This window comes from Mus pahari, chromosome 9 (genome assembly GCF_900095145.1).
Source record: "Mus pahari chromosome 9, PAHARI_EIJ_v1.1, whole genome shotgun sequence".
Taxonomy (NCBI): domain Eukaryota; kingdom Metazoa; phylum Chordata; class Mammalia; order Rodentia; family Muridae; genus Mus; species Mus pahari.
This window is the reverse complement of record NC_034598.1, coordinates 41,411,919-41,430,860: the sequence shown is the minus strand read 5'-3', so window position 1 is coordinate 41,430,860 and position 18,942 is coordinate 41,411,919.

Sequence of the window (18,942 nt, the reverse complement as noted above, 5' to 3'; positions counted from 1 at the left end):
GCTAGAATGGGAGTATCAAGTGGGGAAGGAGAATGAAGAGGGGTTTGTGGGAGGGAATACAGGAACTGACAGCTGAAATTTGGGGCACTTGCAGGGTAGTTTGGAAACTTAATGCAGTAGAATTATATATGTGTGTGTAAAAAAATATATGTAGAAATATACATATATATAATGAAAATGAAAATATAACATACCCAAACAAATATATCTATATCTATATCTATATCTATATCTATATCTATATCTATATCTATATCTATATCTATATCTATATCTATATCTATATATATTCCCACCAGCAATAGAGAAGCAGTCTCCCTCTTACGTGTGTGTGTGTGTGTGTGTGTGTGTGTGTGTGTGTGTGTGTGTGTATGAAGGTGATCTAAAGGAAATCACCAAATAATGGGGGAAACAGAATCCCAACCGGTCATCTCTTGTCACCCCAAAACACTTCCTATATTGGGATTGGGTTATATCTAATTGAATCGTTGGCCAAAAAAGCCTCATAGGAATCCCCAAACAACTCAGGCTATTGTAAAGACTATAAGTTGCTCTCCACAAACTGACAGCAAGACCCCACTGCTGAAGAAAGTACTGATATTGAACATGGAGATACCAAGCCAGTGTCTTTATAGAGCCTTCACCCCGTGTTCCAGCATCTTGGGAACAAGAACGTATACCCTCAAAAGAGAAATAGAAACACCAGCACAGTCACAAACCATTTATCTCCAATGGTATCCTCCTGGCAAAATATTCTAGGACAATAGTGGCACAAAGCTTGTTGAGGTAACCAACCAATATCTGATTTGACCTAAGACTTGCTCCACAAGATGGAACCCAATACCCAGCACTGCTTGGGTGACCTGGGGACCTAGGAGAAAACCAACTACTAGAGAAGAAGAAGAAAAAGAAGGAGGAGGAGGAGGAGGAGGAGGAGGAGGAGGAGGAAAGAAGAAAGAAAAGACAAAGAAAGAAAGAAAGAAAAAAGAAAAAGAAAGAAAGAGAGAAAAAGAAAGAGAAAGTGTGTGGTAAAATGACTCTTAGTGACATTCTGCTGTGCTCATAGATCAGTGCCTTTGTTCAGGCCTCATCAGAGAAGCTTCCTCCTGCAGCAGATGCGAGCAAATGCAGAGATGCACAGCCAGACAATGTGCAGAGAGTGGCCTTGGAAGACTCAGCCCTAAATGGGATGTCTCCATCAAATTCCTTCCCTCAGAGCTCAGGGAAACCATGTGGAAGAAAAGGTAGAAAGGGAAGGACACAAAGGGGGAAAAGTCCTCTTAACAGGAACAAAGTCCATGTGACCTCACTGAGGCCGCAGCAGCACACACAGGGCCTGCAGAAGGCTGTACCAGGTCCTCGTGTATAATACGGCTTCTAGTTTAGCGCTCTTATGTGACTCTTTATTGAACAAATGAGTGGGTCTCTGATTCTTGTGTGTTCTCTTTGGCTCCTTTCCTGTTGGTTGGTCTTGTGCACTCAGAAGTAATGGGCTTTGTTTTATCTTATTATATTTTGTTTTGCTACATTTAAAAAAAATGAATGAATGAATGAATGAATGAATGAAAAACCTAGCCACTAGGGTAAAGATTGACAACTGAACTGTCATTTACACCTGCTGGGAGAGAGACAATCACTTTTCTCCAATGGACTGACAATGGGTATGCTAACCACTCTAGGACAAGCCTCAAGTACAGGAGCAGATGACCAACATATAATGGATTCCACAAGTGTGTGTGTGTGTGTGTGTGTGTGTGTGTGTGTGTGTGTGTGTGTTGGAACATGGTTTTATTTCATTTCCTTGGTTTGGGGGATTTCGTCATTGTATTGCGTTTTTCTTTGTTGTTGTTTTTTGGGGGGAGTATATAAAGTTGGGTGGATAGGGAAGGGGAGAGGACTGGGAAGGACTCAGGGTAGGGAAAAAACATAATCAAAATATGTTTAAATTAAAAATTGTTTAAAATAATAAAGAACATTTATAATAACATTGAGAAATTATCCTAAATTCATTAGTGCAAATGAAAGTGAATCCACAAGGAGTCTAGGGTGGGGGAAGGGTGGCGGCCAATCCAAGGGCACGGCCAGCACCTCCTAGAGTCCCCCCCTCACATCAAGATGGTACCTGGCTCACATGTGGGAATCAGTGGCCCTGGGCTCCGAGCAACCTCAAACCCTGCCTCTTGCACCCCCTACCATTGCCCTACAGAAAGAGCTGAGGAAAGATGTCTAGACCAGACTTCTGGCTCAGCAACAGTTAGTAAGATGCTGAGGGCAGACACAGAAGTGTAAGCAAAAGGCGCTTCACTTGTTTGGTTTCCAGAACTTTTCAAACAGATGCTGCTGAGTCCATTAACAGGGAACACACCCACTCTGCCACAGAGACTACTGCCTCAGGATGTCAGCCTAAGAAATCAGAATTTAAGTGCAGTCCTAGATATTTTCAGTCACGTCTAGAATTATTTTTCCTATGACGTTTTAAAAAAATTGCTTTCTATTATAAATTTTTTAATATATAGAACATTTGAAAAATTATGCCTTCTCAAGAAGGTGGAAACCTCCTTTTTCTTCCCATGCCCCCATTTCCTTATATCCTATGATTCCCAGTTGGTGAAATCACTCATTTTTTATCTTGTTCATTTAACTCTTCCCAGTGAGACTGTGTGGCGGGGACAGAGCCCCGCCTCTCCCCAGGGGCTCTTCTGATGACAAGCACTCACTGTGGAAAGACTCCATAACCAATTTTGAGTATGTAGTTACTGTTTCTTAAGCTCTTTACAATCACGTATATTATCTCTCTTCAGCAGAGCCCCATCCAGTCCTTTGTTCTCACGGGATGCTCGAAGGCCATCTTGTAAGTAGATAATTGATTTTTCAAGAGAAGTGAACTTTAGATTTAGGAGAACTGAGGACAGTGCCTTTGGCTAAGGAAACAGGAAACATCAGCTAATTTGCCAGTGTTATTCACCCATTCAACCAATCCAGAGTCCTGGAGGTTGTGGGCACCATGAAAATCCTACACTACAGGCCAAGTTTTACAAATGGGTTTAAAACCTCATCTAGGTAGATGAATTTCTCAATACTTATATAGTTCATCAGCAATTTCTAAAACAGGAATAATCTTTGCGGACCGTTTCCTCCCCTAGGCAGTAGCTTTCTGACAAAGGAAAACTTCAAGCGGGCGAGTAATATAAACTGAACACCCATTTACACCCTTCCGTGGGAAGTTTCTTCATGAAATCTCATCATCAGGTTAGAGTTAAGAAGGAACTTTTAATAACCTCTAACTATAGTCAACATAATCACACACATATGATCTATGTAATTTCCAATTGCATACATTCATCTCCATTATCTCCTCATTTCCCTTTTTTAATTTTAGAAAAATTCCTGCTGGGCAGCATTTTATTTTACCACAGAGCCCCCTTTTCAGCTGAAGCATTTACTTTCTCTCTAACCCTCTTGATCAAAGCTACATTGTACACCTACAGCTTTGTACATCTCTTCCTCCTGATGGGTACATTTTGGATCTTTTTTCTCAATATTAGAAAAAAAATTCTAATAAAGCATTTAATGAAATCCCAGGAAACAAGGCAAATATGGACACTATGTTTTGAATATCTAGAAACAACAAAATCAAAACATGTCCACTGTCCTGAAAACATGGCTGTTTATTCTTACCAACAAATTGAATTATTTCTTAGAACTGAGTACTATGAATTGGAAGTTATTTTAATTTTAAATAAATTTACATGGCAATTTGCTGATGAACCAATTTGAATCGAGCATACCACATAATCTATTTCTAAAGTTAAAACACAGATAAGAGAAGGAGGAGTGGGGAAAGAGAACGGGGAGGAGAGACAGAGAGGAGGGGAAGATACCAAGACGGTATAACCTTTGTCTTAAAACTCCAAAGACATCTCCCGAAACCACGCCCAACAGAGATAAGCTGTACCCCAAACCCTGTAACAGAGATAAGCTGTACCCCAAACTCTGTGCTCCATGTCATGCCCCACAACTCTGCCTGCTTTCCAAAAGACCTGCCATTACCAGGGACCCCAAGCCACACTGGTACTAGGGACTGCAGAGGCAAGGTTACCACCCAAAACCCCAGAGGCCATGCAGGCCACAAAATCCCCAAGGGAGACACCGCACTATAACTGAAGACTCACACGTCACCAGAACGTCAGGCCACTCAGGCCAGGAGACTGAGAGGAGACAGAAAACAAAGGGGAAAAGTCCCCAAACCACGAATCCAACAAGGATAAGCTCAAAAACCAGCATCTAACCCTATAATAACCTCAAACCCCAGAGGGCTAAAGGCCAGAGTAAGAACACAGTCAACATCAGCCACGGCACCACCAGAGCCCAGCAAGCCCTGGATACCCTAACACAGCTAAAGCACGGGAAAGTGGCCTTAAATCCAAACTTATGAAGATGATAGAGGCCTTTAAAGAGGAATTGAATAAATCCGTTAAAGAAATACAGGACAATACAATCAAACATGTGAAGGAAATGAGTAAAACTGTACAAGACATAGAAATGGAAATAGAAGCAGTAAATAAAACACAAACTGAGGGAATCCTGGAGATGGAAGACCGTGGGAAGAGAACAGGAACAACAGATGGAAGTGTCACCAATAGCAAACAAGAGATGGAAGAGAGACTCTCATGTGTAGAAGATACAAGAGGAGAAATGCATGCATCTGTCAAAGAAAATGCTAAATCTAAAAAGTTCCTGGCACAAAACATCCAGGAAATCTGGGGTATGTCCCATGAAAAAACAAAACAAAACAAAACAAAACAACCCTAACCTAAGAATAATGGGAATAGAAAGAGAAGAGTCCCAACTCAAAGGTCCATAAATTATTCTCAACAAAATCATAGAAGAAAATTTCCCTAACCTAAAGAAAGAGATACCTATAAACATACAAGAAGCTTACAGGACACCAATAGGTTGGACCAGAAAAGAAAATTCTCCCATCACATAATAATCAAAACACTAAATGCATGGAACAAAGAAAGGATGGTGAAAGCTATAAGGGGAAAGGGCCAAGTAACATAAAGGCAGGCCTATCAGAATTACACCTGACTTCTCAACAGAGAATCCAGAAGGACCTGTCTTATAGACCCTAAGAGACCACAGATGACAGCTCTGACTATTATACCTAGCAAAATGTTCAATCACCATAGATGGAGAAACCAAGATAATCTATGACAAAAACAAATTTAAGCAATACTGTCCACAAACTCAACGCTACAGAAGGTACTAGGAGGGAAACTCCAACACAAGGAGGGTAACTACACTCAAGAAGACAAAGGGAATAAATAACCAAACACCAGCAAACCAAAGGAAGAGAAGTACACACACATACACACATACACACACACACACACACACACACACACACACACACGCGACTACCACCACCATCAAGATAACAGGAACTAACAATCATTGATCATTAATATCTCTTAACATCAATGGACTTGATTCCCTAATAAAAAGACACAGAGTAGTTGTGTAAACAGGATCCATCATTCTGCTGCATACAAAAATATACACCCCAGCAACAAAGATAGGCACTACCTCAGAGTAAAGGCTGGAAAATTATTTTTCAAGGAAATGGACCCAAGAAGCAAACTGGTGTAGCCATTCTAATATCCATTAAAATAGACTTTCAATCAAAATTAATGAAAAGAGATGGGGAAGAACACTTCATACTCAATGGAAAAACCTAGCAAGATGAAGTCTTAATTCTGAGTATCTACACCTCAAATCTAAGAGCGCCCACATTCATAAAAGAAACATGACTAAAGCTTAAATCACACATCGAACCCCACATGGTAATAGTGAGGAATTTCAACACCAACTCACTAATGGACAGTTCATCCAGGCAGAAAGTAAACAGAGAAACTAATGAAACTAATAGGTATCATGAACAAATGGACCTAACAGATATCTACAGAACATTTCACCCGAACACACTGTATTAGTCAGGGTTCTCTAGAGTCACAGAACTTGCAGATAGTCTCTATATAGTAAAGGAATTTATTGATGACTTACAGTCTGCAGTCCAAATCCCAACAATGGTTCAGTAGTAGCTGTGAATGGAAGTCCAAGGATNTAGCAGTTGCTGAGTCCCACACCGCAAGAAGGCGAAAAGAGCGAGAGCCCGACTCCCTTCTTCCAATGTCCTTATATGGTCCCCAGCAGAANGTGTAGCCCAGATTAAAGGTGTGTACCACCACACCTTTAATCCCAGATGATCTTGGACTCGGAGATCTCCCTGTCTTAATCTTCTGGATTCAATCACCACTGTGTCTCAAGATCTCCATACCAAGATCCAGATCAGAAACTTCTATCTCCCAGTCTCCAGATTAGGTTCACTGGTGAGCCTTCCAATTCTGGATTGTAGTTCATTTCAAATATAGTCAAGTTGACAACCAGGAATAGCCACTACACACATCACCTCATAAAATCTTCTTCAACATTGACCATATACTTGGTCATAAAGCAAATCTCAACACATATAATAAAAATGAAATAACCCCATGTATCTTATCTGACCACCATGAATTAAAACTGAACTTTCCAACAACAGAAACAACAGAAATCCTACAAACTCATGGAAACTGAACACCCCCCTATTCAGTGACCACTGGATCAAAATAAAAATAAAGAGTTTATAGAACTCAATGAAAATGAAGGCAAAACATACTGAAATTTATGGGACACAATGAAAGCAGTGTTAAGAGGAAAATTCATAGTGCTAAGAACCTTCATAAAGAAATTGGAGAGATCTCATACTAGCAACTTAACAGCACACCTGAAAGCTCTAGAACAAAAGGAAGCAAACACACCCAAGAAGAGTAGACAAGAGAAAATAATCAAACTCAGGGCTGAAATCAATAAATTAGAAATAAGAGAACAATACGAAGACTCAACGAAACCAAGAGATGGTTCTTTGAAAAAAAATCAACAAGATAGATAAACCCTTAGCCAAACTAACTAAAAGGCAGAGAAAGAGAATAGTCCAAACAAAATCAGAAATGAAGAAGGGAAACACCAGCCACTGAGGGAATCCAGGAATCATTTGGCGCTACTTCAAAACCTGTGCTCCACAAAATTGGAAAATCTAAACAAAATAGACAATTTCCTTGATAGATATCATTTACCAAAGTTAAATCAAGAGCAGGTAAACTATCTTAACAGTTCCATAACTCCTAAGGAAATAGAAGCAGTCGTTAAAAGTCTCCCAACCCAAAAAGGGCCCAGGGCCAGATGGTTTTTGTGTACAGTTCTACCAGTCTCTCAAAGAAGATTAATACCAATAATCCTAAAATTATTCCACAAAATAGAAACAGAAGGAACATTGCCAAATTAATATTATGTGGCCACAGTGACCTTGATAACAAAGATTCAACCAAGGAAGAGAATTTCGGATCAATGCCCCTTATGAACACTGATGCAAAAATACTCAGTAACATACCAGCAAATTTGCCCTGTCTACAAGATAAAGATAGAACGGAAACTGAGGGAAAGGCTAACCCATGACTGGCCCAGCTTGAGACCCATGCCATGAGAGAGAGCCCACCCCTGACACAATGATGCTCTGCTATATTTGCAGACGGGATGACAATCATGCTAGGCACCTGTCTGTAAATACACAATAAAATACCAGCAAATTTGTCCTGCCTACAAGAGATGCAGGGATAAAGATGGTTTGTTGCCATCTTATTCCCAACAGCCAGGTAATGGGAGAAACCTAGTGCCCTACTGATTGGATGATAAAAGATGTTGCATATACCCACCATGGAATCTTACTCAGCTTTAAAGAAAAACTAAATCATAGAATCATGCAGGAACATAGACAGAATTCGAAAAAAATATGAGTAAGGTAACACAACCCCCGAAGGTGGATGCCAAGTATTCTCCCTCATATGAGGATTCTAGCTTCGACACTTTAGTTCAGTGTGTCTAATGTAGGAAATAGTAAGAGGAGACTGTGGGAATAGGAGGAGGAGATTGAAGAGATGTGTATAGACATTATGTGTTTTCTCTTTTTCCATAAAAACATTGGTGAGACAGTTGGTAGCCTATGGTTATGTTTTATAGATTGGATAATAGACTGAGTCTGTTAATCTTCCATTCGAATCACTGCAGTACATGTGAGTAGGAACACACCCCTGCTTTTAGAAGAACTTGAAGATTTCTCAGTTTGATTTCAGAGAGCTTTGGAGCATGGGTGACAATGTGCATGCAGTTTCATGAGTCAGGGGATTAGTCACCACAATCGTGCCCCCATCAGTCGCAGCCGTGGCTGCCCCGGGTGATGTTGCATTCCAGGCATCCATGAGGAGGTCAGACTCCCCCAGAGTGCAGTGCAAGCGTCCGAGAGTGGGGCTCGGGTCCCTTTGGCTTTTTCCAAGCTTTCTGGATTCCTAGCATTGCTGGAGGCTCTAGCCAATGGGATTAGATAGGAAAGTCAAATTAAGAGGATTAGAGCTGGAAAGTATATAATAGCACTCCATTATAATACTGCACACCCGAACCAATAAAAATATAACAAATTACGGCAATGGTGGCAACGCTGCAGGTTATAGAATCAGCCTCTGGCAGTTAACAGAATTCAGAGGGTGTTAATGGTGGACACAGTCCCATTAAAGTTGTAAAGTCATGGATATTACAGGAGAATTCAGGAAGACAGTGATATCTGGGACAGTCTATGTGTTGTGTGTCTGGCCCCTTCCCAGAGAGCCGCTATTTCTATCAGTGGAATCCCGTTTGTTAGGACCTCAGCTTCTCTCTATTCCTGAGCACATGGATCTGGGTACCAGGGTAGCTTTCCCTACCTCCAGCTGCTGTGCTTTCACGCACAAATGGTAACAGCAGCAGCAATACAGTGTCTAGGGTTGCCATGACGACAGGCGTCCTGACTCTGGTGATCTTTGGCTGTCTAATTGGGAAGAATGGCAGTCGGTATCCAGGCCCTGCTAACCTTCATCCTCCAGGCACCAGCGTACAGCCAGAAGCCAAGCATTGTCACACCTGCCCTGAGTGCTGACTCTCCCATCCCAGCTGCTGCTCGGGAAATCCTCAAAGAACTCATAGCCCCTGCTGCCCAGGGCCTGACCTGCCTACATTTCTACCTGCTGGCCTCTACTCTCCGGAATCTCAGAACAGGTGGGCAGACAAGGGACAAGGACAGGTCCTAACCTGTGGTCCTGGAGCATTGATAGCCTTATTGAGGCCCTAGACATTTGCCTTCACGGAGGAGGATTGAAGGAGTTGCCCTCACTTCTTGGGGGCCCCTCTAAGAAGTAGTGGACACCTTCTCACTGACTTGACCCCTGGAACTGAACGTGGGAGTATGCTGGGTGGTAGTTTCTGTCATCTGGGGTCTCTGACAGGAACAAGTTGCTCATCGGAACTAACCTAATCTCAATCCTAACCCCGATTCCTTCTACTCGGTTGTGACTCTAGTTCTGAGGGTAGGAGTTACCACGGGGAGTCCTACTGATGTCTAGATACACACGAAGCCCCTAGAAAGCACAGGGTTATAGGGCCAGGCTCTGGGATACCTAGGATTAGCCTTCCCCTCTCTACAGAGAGCTCCAACTTCAGGGAGGTTAGAAACTTCTGGAACAGGCAAGCAGAGGCGGGAAGCGGCTGGGCTAGTCTCAGAGTTCAGGCTGCTCACTTGTTCTGTGTCTGGGACTGGGCCTACCAAGTGACAGCGGCCAGCCTCTGGTAGGATTGTTTCCTGCACCTTTGTTGAGACAGGGCAACCTAGGGCGGCCACACTGTGCCCCAGTAAGGCTGAAAATGGAGAACCCCCTGTGAATCTCCCCAGGACTTCATTGACTTCAATGCTTCCTAGACTCAATCTATTCAAGCAGGCCAGAGGCCTGAAGAAGGCAATAATGACTACCATTCTGCAGCTGCTCTGCCTCTGTGAACAGCCAGCAAAAGTGCCCAGATGGACAGCAGAGGGCGCTCAAGCCCAGCATATTGGCCGCTGAGAGCCTCTCTGGGCCTTAATCTTTTTTATTTATTTATTTATTTATTTATTTATAAGGTTTATTTATTTATTTATTTATTTATTTATTTATTTATTTATTTAATGTATATGAGTACACTGTAACTGTACAGATGGTTGTGAGCCACTATGTGGTTGCCGGGATTTGAACTCAGGACCTTCAGAAGAACAGTCAGTATTCTTAACCACTGAGCCATCTCTCCAACCCATCTGGGCCTTATTCTTCCAGAATATGTATCTCCAGGTTCTATGTGAGAGGAGAGGAGGCTGGAGGGCAGGGTCCCAGACTCAGAGGCAGATGTGGAAACAGGATGCTATACAATCCCCATTGTTCCTTCCCCCAGCCCCATGCATTGCCTGTGCTATGATGCTCTTTTTCTGGCCTGTGCTTCCGGAAGGCTCCATACTGCTGGTGGCTATGTTGAGAGCTCCAAGCTGTGCTGGGGTTCCAGGCCTGTCAGCGCTATCAGCCTGGGCCCTTGAACTCCAGTCTGAGACCCTGAGGTTGCCGGCCCTGGCAGGGAAGGGCTCCCCAGACTTGACCCCTGAGCCCTTCTCAGAGAGGTTCCAACTTCAAACGCTGGTCACCTTAGTGGCCTCAGCCACACAGCACCACCACAAGCAGTCAGTATTGTGACCTGCCCTCATGACAGGGCTCGAATGTCCACTTCTCTCCCCTTCCGACACTAACCACCAGGACATGAGATTTCCGGTCTGTGCTGGGGAGGAAACTGGCATAAATAACCCAAGACACATGTGTACCCCAAGTCCTAGTGCTGAATTTGGGGGACTTTCGCCAACAAGGGAAGAAGACATCTGAGCCAGTCACCTGAATCCAATATCCCAGGGATCCTAGACAGGCGCTGAACAGGCTTGATTGCATCTCACTCTTGTGGGTCTTGATTTTATTGGCTTATGAATATCAACAATACTTTTTCTCTTTAAAGATAACCCCTGCGTGGAAGTGCTTGGATGTCCCCTCAGTCTCTGGAGACCACTGAGCAAGAACGGGGCCCTTTCCCACAGAACAGCAAGATACATCACTTGCTCCAGAGTTTGATAGATCAGAAAAACCATGCAGGCTTGTAGTTGTTCCAAGGAACCCCAGATGTGACCCAGGGTGCACATCTGACTGCCAAGAGGCCTCCTTAGAGAAGCTGGGGCTATGGAATCCTAGGGTGCCTCCTAGAATGGTGATTTTCAACTGGTGGATCAAGATCCCTTTGGGGTGGGGGGTGCTCAACAACCCTTTCACGGGGGTCACATATCAGGTATCCTGCGTATCAGATATTTACATTACGATTCATAACAGTAGCAGTAATGGAGTGATTTTATAGTTGGGGGTCACCACGACATGGAGAGCTATATCAAGGCATCACAGCATTAGGAAGGCTACGAACTGTCCTAGCTCATCTGGACAGAGTCTACATGGGACCTGTTGATGGTGGTCTCCTGATAAGGAATTAAAACTGTCTTGTTCCGACACTGCCATTAATAGCCCATCATAAACTCCCACTAGCCAATACTAAGAGGGGTATCTCCTGGACATGTGGCAAAACAATGTTTGCTTGATTCTCTGGCCTTAGGTCACAGAACTAGTAGATGACAGAGCAGGAACCAGCCCAGGTCTGAGTGTCCCTGGTTCCTTATGTCCCCAGCCTAGAGCACAGAGGCTAGAAAAGACCCCTGACCATCTCTTGCATGCAGCCTGTCCAGCTGCCCTGGCTGATCTTGGGTCCCTTGGCCTCCTCAACATCTTCAGAGAGTACCAAGAGCGGGGCTTCCATGGTTGGGGGATGAGGCCGGGCAAGGTGAGAGGGCAAGGCTGCCAGCCAGGCCACCCCGAAGCAGCAGGCTGGAGATTCTCCAAGCCCCAGTGTGGCTGAGAAGAGACCAAGGGTCTTAGCAGCCCCTTGCATATATCGCTGTTCACCGTGGCAATCCTAGGGCTACCTGAGGTGAGAGAGTGAACTGGGCCTGGAGTCCCCTGCTTGGCTCCCTGCAGAGGGCAGGGAGTGTCCTGCTCTATCCTGCGCGCAGCAGGGCAGGGTGAGGAAGACTTCTCTGAATGGGCCTGTCCTCGCTCAGGCTTTAGCAGCTTTCCATGCAAGAGTCTTGGCAGCAGCTGGGAGATATCAATCATAGGTCAGCGTGAGGCTTATGCAGTGGAACCTACACTCCAGGTACCAGGGGCCCAGACAGGACGCATGCCCAGTGCTGCTCCCCAGCTCCCCACCACCACCTCTGGCTGAAAAAGGCAGCAATTATGCATGTTGATCAGCAGTCTAATCCCCAGGGTATCACTTACAGACTCTGGTTGGGGGGTGGGGCGGGGAGCGGGACCTGCTTTTGTGGCTGTTGGGGGATAGAGACAAGGAGGGCAGACCCCAGACCTGGTGGTCTCCAACACAGTCCTGGGCTCATAGATCTCATTTTGAAACTCTATTAGCTCCTCAGAACGTCTGGGGTACTGCTTAGCCCATCCTCCCCCCCCCCCCCCCCGCAGCTCCAGCATCTTCCCAGGGTTAGCAGGACGGGAAGTGACTCTTGTTCACAGGAATGCTTGGCTGTCATCTCCAGGCCCTTGAGGGTGGGCTTCGGGGACCCAGGTGGTGCGGCACCACTGTGGCTACCCTTTCCCGGGAAGCCCCCTCCCTAGAGTTCCACCGAAGCCTGCAGCTGGCCTCTGGTAAGGAGCCAGGCTGCTCCTCCAGAGGCTCAGGCTCTGCTGGAGAAATACCTCTGCCAGATGTTGCTCTCTCTTTCTCTCTACAGGCAGGAGGCCAGTATGAGGTAATAGGAAAGATTAACCCATCTAGAACCAGAGCCCCCAGCCACTGTGTTCACAGCCAACCATGCTAGCTGGCAATTGGATGGAGAGGGTCCCTTGAGAAAGGGTAAGAGCCCAAGGATCCTTTGTGTAAAGACGTCTCCTGGGGCGCTGCAGCCCACAGCAGGCTCAGTGGATAACTCTGTGCTTGCATGGGCCTGCTATTCATGGTACCCAATCCCTGCTTTGCATGTAGGCATTTCTCAAATATCCCTGGGTCAAGGGTACCCACTTTTCAGGGCCCTTTCCCTCCCCAAGGTCAGGTCTACTGCTCCTGAAGAGAAGGGAGTCATTGTGCACTTGGGGGGTAGGGAGGGGGCTGTTAGAAACTTAGCTGATGGAACCAAAAGGTTGCAAGAGATCTTGGGGTGGAAAAGGAGATCTGACTCGTTCTGCCTACTGGCTTCTGGTCTAGAGACCACCACCATCAACGCAGAGTGACTATGGCACTGTCTGGTGCCCTGTGCAGCTGCCCCAGCTATCTATGTATCCCTTGGGCCCCTCTACCTCCACAGAAAGGACCAGCGAGCAGGGGCTCTATATAGATTGGACGGTAAGGACCAGGGCTTGGGGGTGTGTGTAAGAGAACCAGATTAGAGCAGAAACCTCCGCCTGCAGCTCTTAAGATGCCTGTTCCCCGAATGCTTTTCTGTGTGCTTAAGCCTTGGCTCCAGCTGGCCTAGAGTGTCCCGCTAAAGTGTCTGTTTCCTGCTTCTGCCCCGGGGGAGCTTCTGCTTGTCCTCAGGAGTCAGGGTCACGCTCCCAGGATGAGACTTTGGCAGTGGGACTCCGCATCTAGAGACAAGATTTCCACAGGGATCCGTGGGGACACCCATGTGCTGCAGCCTGCGGCGTGGGTCAGCTGCTTTTCTGGGGGAAATCTCTCCTTCCTCCGTAGAAGAGGAAAGAGTTAGCGCTATGTGAATTTTCTGGCTCCACTGCCAGCTAGGGTTCCCAGAATATCCAGCCTCTGATTTGTGGGTGTTGGGCCAGCTCCAAACAGCCTTGGAGCCCCCTCAGGCCAAGTTGCCAGTGTCTGTGTCACGGTGTCCTTGAGTCTCCCAGCCAAGCTTCGAGGGGCAGGGAGGCCTGGGGTTACCCACTCACTGGCTTCTTGGCTCTGCCTTGCTGGTCTCCCTGGGTATCGTGCACACAACTCATTATTTAGTTTTGTAGTGTCTCTTTCAAAGGATGGCACGCGACCAGAGCTCCCGTGTCCGCTTCTCACCAGAAAATAAAATTCTCAAGTTTTCAGACAAGAGAACAAAAAATAAATTAGGTTAATGTGCAGCCAGGGAGCCACGTCGTCAGCTGGAATCACTGAGCAGGGAGGGTGGTGGTGGGGGACCAGTGGAAGGATCCGCCTTCACCGGGGACAGCACAGGCACAGCCTATAATGGTGAGCTGCCTGTCTGCCCCATGAGAGACCATCCCTGCGCAAAACAGGACCCACCTTGCTCGCTCTATAGTGGAACCCCACAACTTTTCATTCTGTATCCCCTTTAGGATCCTGGTACCACGCTATACGCCAGAGCGTACCCAACTCGGTCTCATGGCCTTAGGGCTATTGTCAGTTGGTGGCTTATCCACTAGCCTCTGGTGCTGTACCTCCGAGTGTTACCGATGGAGGTCGATGTTATAATGTTGTGGTATCTACGCAGACTAATGTGCTGATATAACTTTACACACCATCTCCGGGGAACATTCTTGGCTGTGAATGCGCATGTCACTTAGGTAGATGCTACCGAGTTACCCTGCTCACGAGCATCCCCTGAGAGGGACAATGTTGTTTCCACATTGGTGACAGCGATGGGGCTAACAGCTTTGTATATTGTCCCCAGCCTGCCATGCGGAATGCTGGGCTTTATTCTCTCATCACGAGCAGATTGATGTCCCCTCCGCATGTTATGGTGAAGCTCTCCCCAGGAGCACTGCCCTTCCTGTCTGGTTTCCAGTAAAAGGTTCTTTGTCAACTGGTACCAAGCTGAGGGCCCACAGCTCAAACGATGGTCATCCCTGGAGGGACATTTATGTCTCTCGGATCAGTGGCTCTGGAAACGCAGACACCCAACACTGCCCTGCCCGAGGAGTGAGTCTCACCATGAACGCTCCCTGCCTAGGTGACTCACTCGGCATTCGGGAAACTGGAGCTGAGAGACAGGGGCTACTGTGTCCGTGATGTACCTCAGGCATGTAGCCCAGCCTGGCCCCAGTTAGACCATAGGGCCCCGTGTGCCAGGGCTGCAGGGATGTGGGATCCTCAGAATGGAGGAGAATTGCCATCCATGCTGAGGCACAGGACAGGGGAACAGGGGAGTCCCCTGTGTGGGGCCTGTGGGTGGGGCCTGCATGGCACCCCTGCTGGTTCCAACATCCACATCGAGGTGCCATGGAAACAGAGTGTAGCTCATGGAAAACATTATTTTCTTTGATGAATCATGTTCTAAGTTGGGAGGAAAGTTCACTAGACAGTTGAAACTCTGAAGAGAACAGCCCTGTCTTTGTTCGGCAAATCTGCAAAAGAAGTGAAGAGGGTTTGGGTCTTTGGTGTCGGCAATAGGGGCATCTCTCCAGAGGCCACACCCTGGGCAAGGCTGAAGACATTCCGGAAACCCCAAAGTGGGTTCTTTGAACACTGGGCCACCCCATCCTCTGGATTCCACGCCTGTCCCACTGGGCTCTCTGTCGCCGCACTCTCTGAAGGCATGTGGCCTTTTTGTGTGTCTGGAAAATCCCAGATCTCTCTCTACTTCCAACCTTCCCTGGGGGGTGCAGGATGGACAGACTTAAGAGGCATCAGGAACTGCCCGGGCCATGTAAAAACACTGAGCAGTATCGCCCCTTGTGTGTCAGGAAACAGTGAACGGGGTCAAGCTGCTGCAGAGTGTGTGACTTGTCCCTTCATCTATGAATAGGCAGGCCTTGGAGTCTGTGTGTAGCAGGCAGCCAGTCCCTCTGGACATAAACCCTCAGGGCAGGGAACATGGTTCTATACTTGTTCTCTACCCGGGAGTTTACAGCCTTTGTGGCCCCTTTTCAAACTAATTCTGTCAGGTGGAGCCCAGAGAGGGCACAAATCCACGTCTGAGCTGCCATGGGAGGGCAGGGAGGTGACCAAGATGCTACCCCCAGGGCCAAGCACCAGCAGAATCCCAAGCCTGGATGTATCTCTTGGGCCACGTATCAGCCACATGCCTCAGCTAGACAAATAAGCCCTCCCGGACTCCGTCAGAACGGGTAACTGTGAGACATGGGCCAAAACCTTGGCACCACTGTTAGAACGCGCCATTAAAACCGGAATCTCAGTGTGAGACCGTGTGAGCCCAGTGCTTTTTTCCCCAGGCTACAGTGCCCTCCCGACCACAGAGTACTGGGGATTTGAACTACACAGCCTTCAAGAGTCACAGCAAAAGCCCTTATCCATGGGCCGCATGTTCTGAACTCTGAACTAACACAGCCCGGTACTGTTGGCTGCTGGGTGAAATGGGTTACAGCCCAATTTGTAAGTTCTTGGCACAACAGGGTAGATTGTGGGGGTCCTTGTTGTCTACCACTGTGGGTAGACATGGAGAGACAGTAGGATATGTACAGGGAACCCTGAGTGGCTTGGTGGACACCTACTGGGACCACAGATTATAGGGGTCTCCTTTACAGGTAGACCTTCTCTGAGACCTGTGGGGCTCAGGGACAGTGGACCCTTGCCAGTGGGAGAGGGACCAGGGTACCCAGGCTCAAGGCCAGAGTGCAAGGCGGAGGGCTGCCTAGGCGTCTCTTATCTGTTGTCCTCTTCCTTGAAGGCTCCATTACCACCCCACCCCCAAAGCCCTTGGGTCACAGCCTGTCCCCTCCTGGTAGGAGACTCATGTATGTATGTATGTATGTATGTATGTATGTATGTATGTATGTATGTATGTATTCCTGGGCAGGCAGGCACCACAGAGGCAGGCACTTGCCACCCATAGTTTTAGCCTTGCCTGAAGCTTCTGCAGTACTTAGAGCAAAAACAGCAGTGGGTTTTTTGTCTTTGTGTTTTCTAAAATGTTTCTAAGTAAGACACAAAAATATTTCCCATCATGGTGCCTTACGCTACTTGGGGCTGCACACCCAAAGCGGGATTTGAATGAGGCTAAATACCCTTACCTCCCCAAAGCAGGCTTTAAAACATTTTTTCCTTCCTCAAAGGGCTGGAAGAAGAGATGCTTTATAAAGGCCATGAGCTGCAGGGGTTGGTCATCTGCAGCCAGAGGGGGCACTGTTGCTCCATGGAGAACGGAGGAGGCTCTGCCCTTCTTCCCGACCACGCCCAAGACTCCAGAGCCTCCGGGGCTATCTAAGGGCTGACAAAGGCAGGCAAGGCCTTTGTGAGTTGTCATTCTTTCTCACAGGGACTGCTAACTTTTTCAGGTGTATAAAAAGCCTGACCCTCCCCGCCTCCACCCCATTACAGGGGAGCTGGAAATAGGGAAGAGCCCCTCGGACATCCAGCCTGTGCCCCTCTGTCCCCCTTCAGGCGTGACTCTCCTGCCTAGCAGCCTTGTGCCTGTGGGTCTCTCTGCTGCTGCCTACAGGACTCCCTGACCCTGGGGGCATGAGATCTGGCAAAACCTCTGGAGCTTGGTTTGGAACTTCAGGTCCAGGGGTCACTTGGCCCCGAGTCCCCCAAAGACTGTTCACTAGTCTGCAAGGGAAGAGAGAACCTCGGGTCATGGAGCGACCTGGGCTTCCTGCTACTCTGCTCCTTTTGGACAAACCCACAGGAGAATTTAGGCATCTACACTCGCACGGGAAAGATTCTCGGGGGCCCGTGGCACTCCACACTTTTCCAGCCCTAATCTTCCCGTGGCTACACCGTAGGGCAGCTCTCTCTCGGGCACTGAAGTCCAGGCTGGCTCAGAAGCACTCTGTCCAGGAGGGGTTTGTACAAAAGTGAACCGCAGCTTGGCCAAGATTTGAGCCGGCAGAGAAGAGCAAGGAGCTTGGCCAAAGATGACCTGAGTAGCCTCGATGGGACCCTGAAGTGATTCTGGGGCGAGAGGGGAGAGACAGAAAAACACAAAGAGGCAAAGAGAGGGATGGGGTGGGGCTGGGAGGGGGGGAAACTGAAGGAACAGTGGGTGCTGTGAGGTGGGAGGACTGTGTGTGGCACAGCAGCGGTGACCAGAGACCGGAATTCTCCGGTACTTGCTGTGTGTTCTCCCTATCACGGCTGTCTGTGTACGCAGAGACAACCGGAAGAGAGGAACGCAGGTGGTGGAAGAGCGGCTGGGTAGGGATGTATCCCTGGACTGAGGCCTACAGAGCACTAGACCCTGCTCCTTCTGTATAAAGCTCATGAGTTGGCACCGGACCAGCTAGAAAGGATGAATACAGCCAGCTGTGTGACGGGTCTGTCCAAGTTCCTTGGTTAGAACACCCACAAGCTACAGCCTGCTCTACCTGGGCCACACCCGCCATCCTGAGGCTGCCTCTGCAGTATCATCCTAAGGAATATAGGCTAAGTGAGGCAGGTCACTTGGGTCCAGAGTCAGCCAGTGCTGTGTAGCCTGCAGGGAGGGGGGGGTTTAGCAGACTGGAGCACTGGTGCTGTGTATTTTCCTAACCACCCTTTATTCATTACCCCAAGACCCATCAGGCCTGACAGCGCATGGCTCTGAACCCAACCAAGAGACCTCTATGACTGTCGCTGTGTGATACCATGCATCTGCTACATGACAGCCCCCTGCTCTTTCTGGCCCAGAAGAGCACATCTAGAAAGCCCAGCATGAGAATCAGCATGGCTACCAGTGTGTCTATCCCAGTGTCCGTCAGGGTATCTATCGGTACAGACACACCAGGCCCTGTCCCGAGGGGTTTAAGCTGTCTTTATTGTGCGACCACCCTATAAAAAAATAGCTCAGCTTGTGGAGGCTCCAAAGGCCAAGAAAGAAGGCCATGTGTACAACATGAAGCCACAGCCCAAAGCTAACGGCCTGAAGCTCAGGTTAGGGAGGGGGTGGGCATGAGATTACTGCCAGGAAGAACATGTGTCCGCCATGGTGACATATTCTGTAGGGCAGGCAGGAGGAGGACA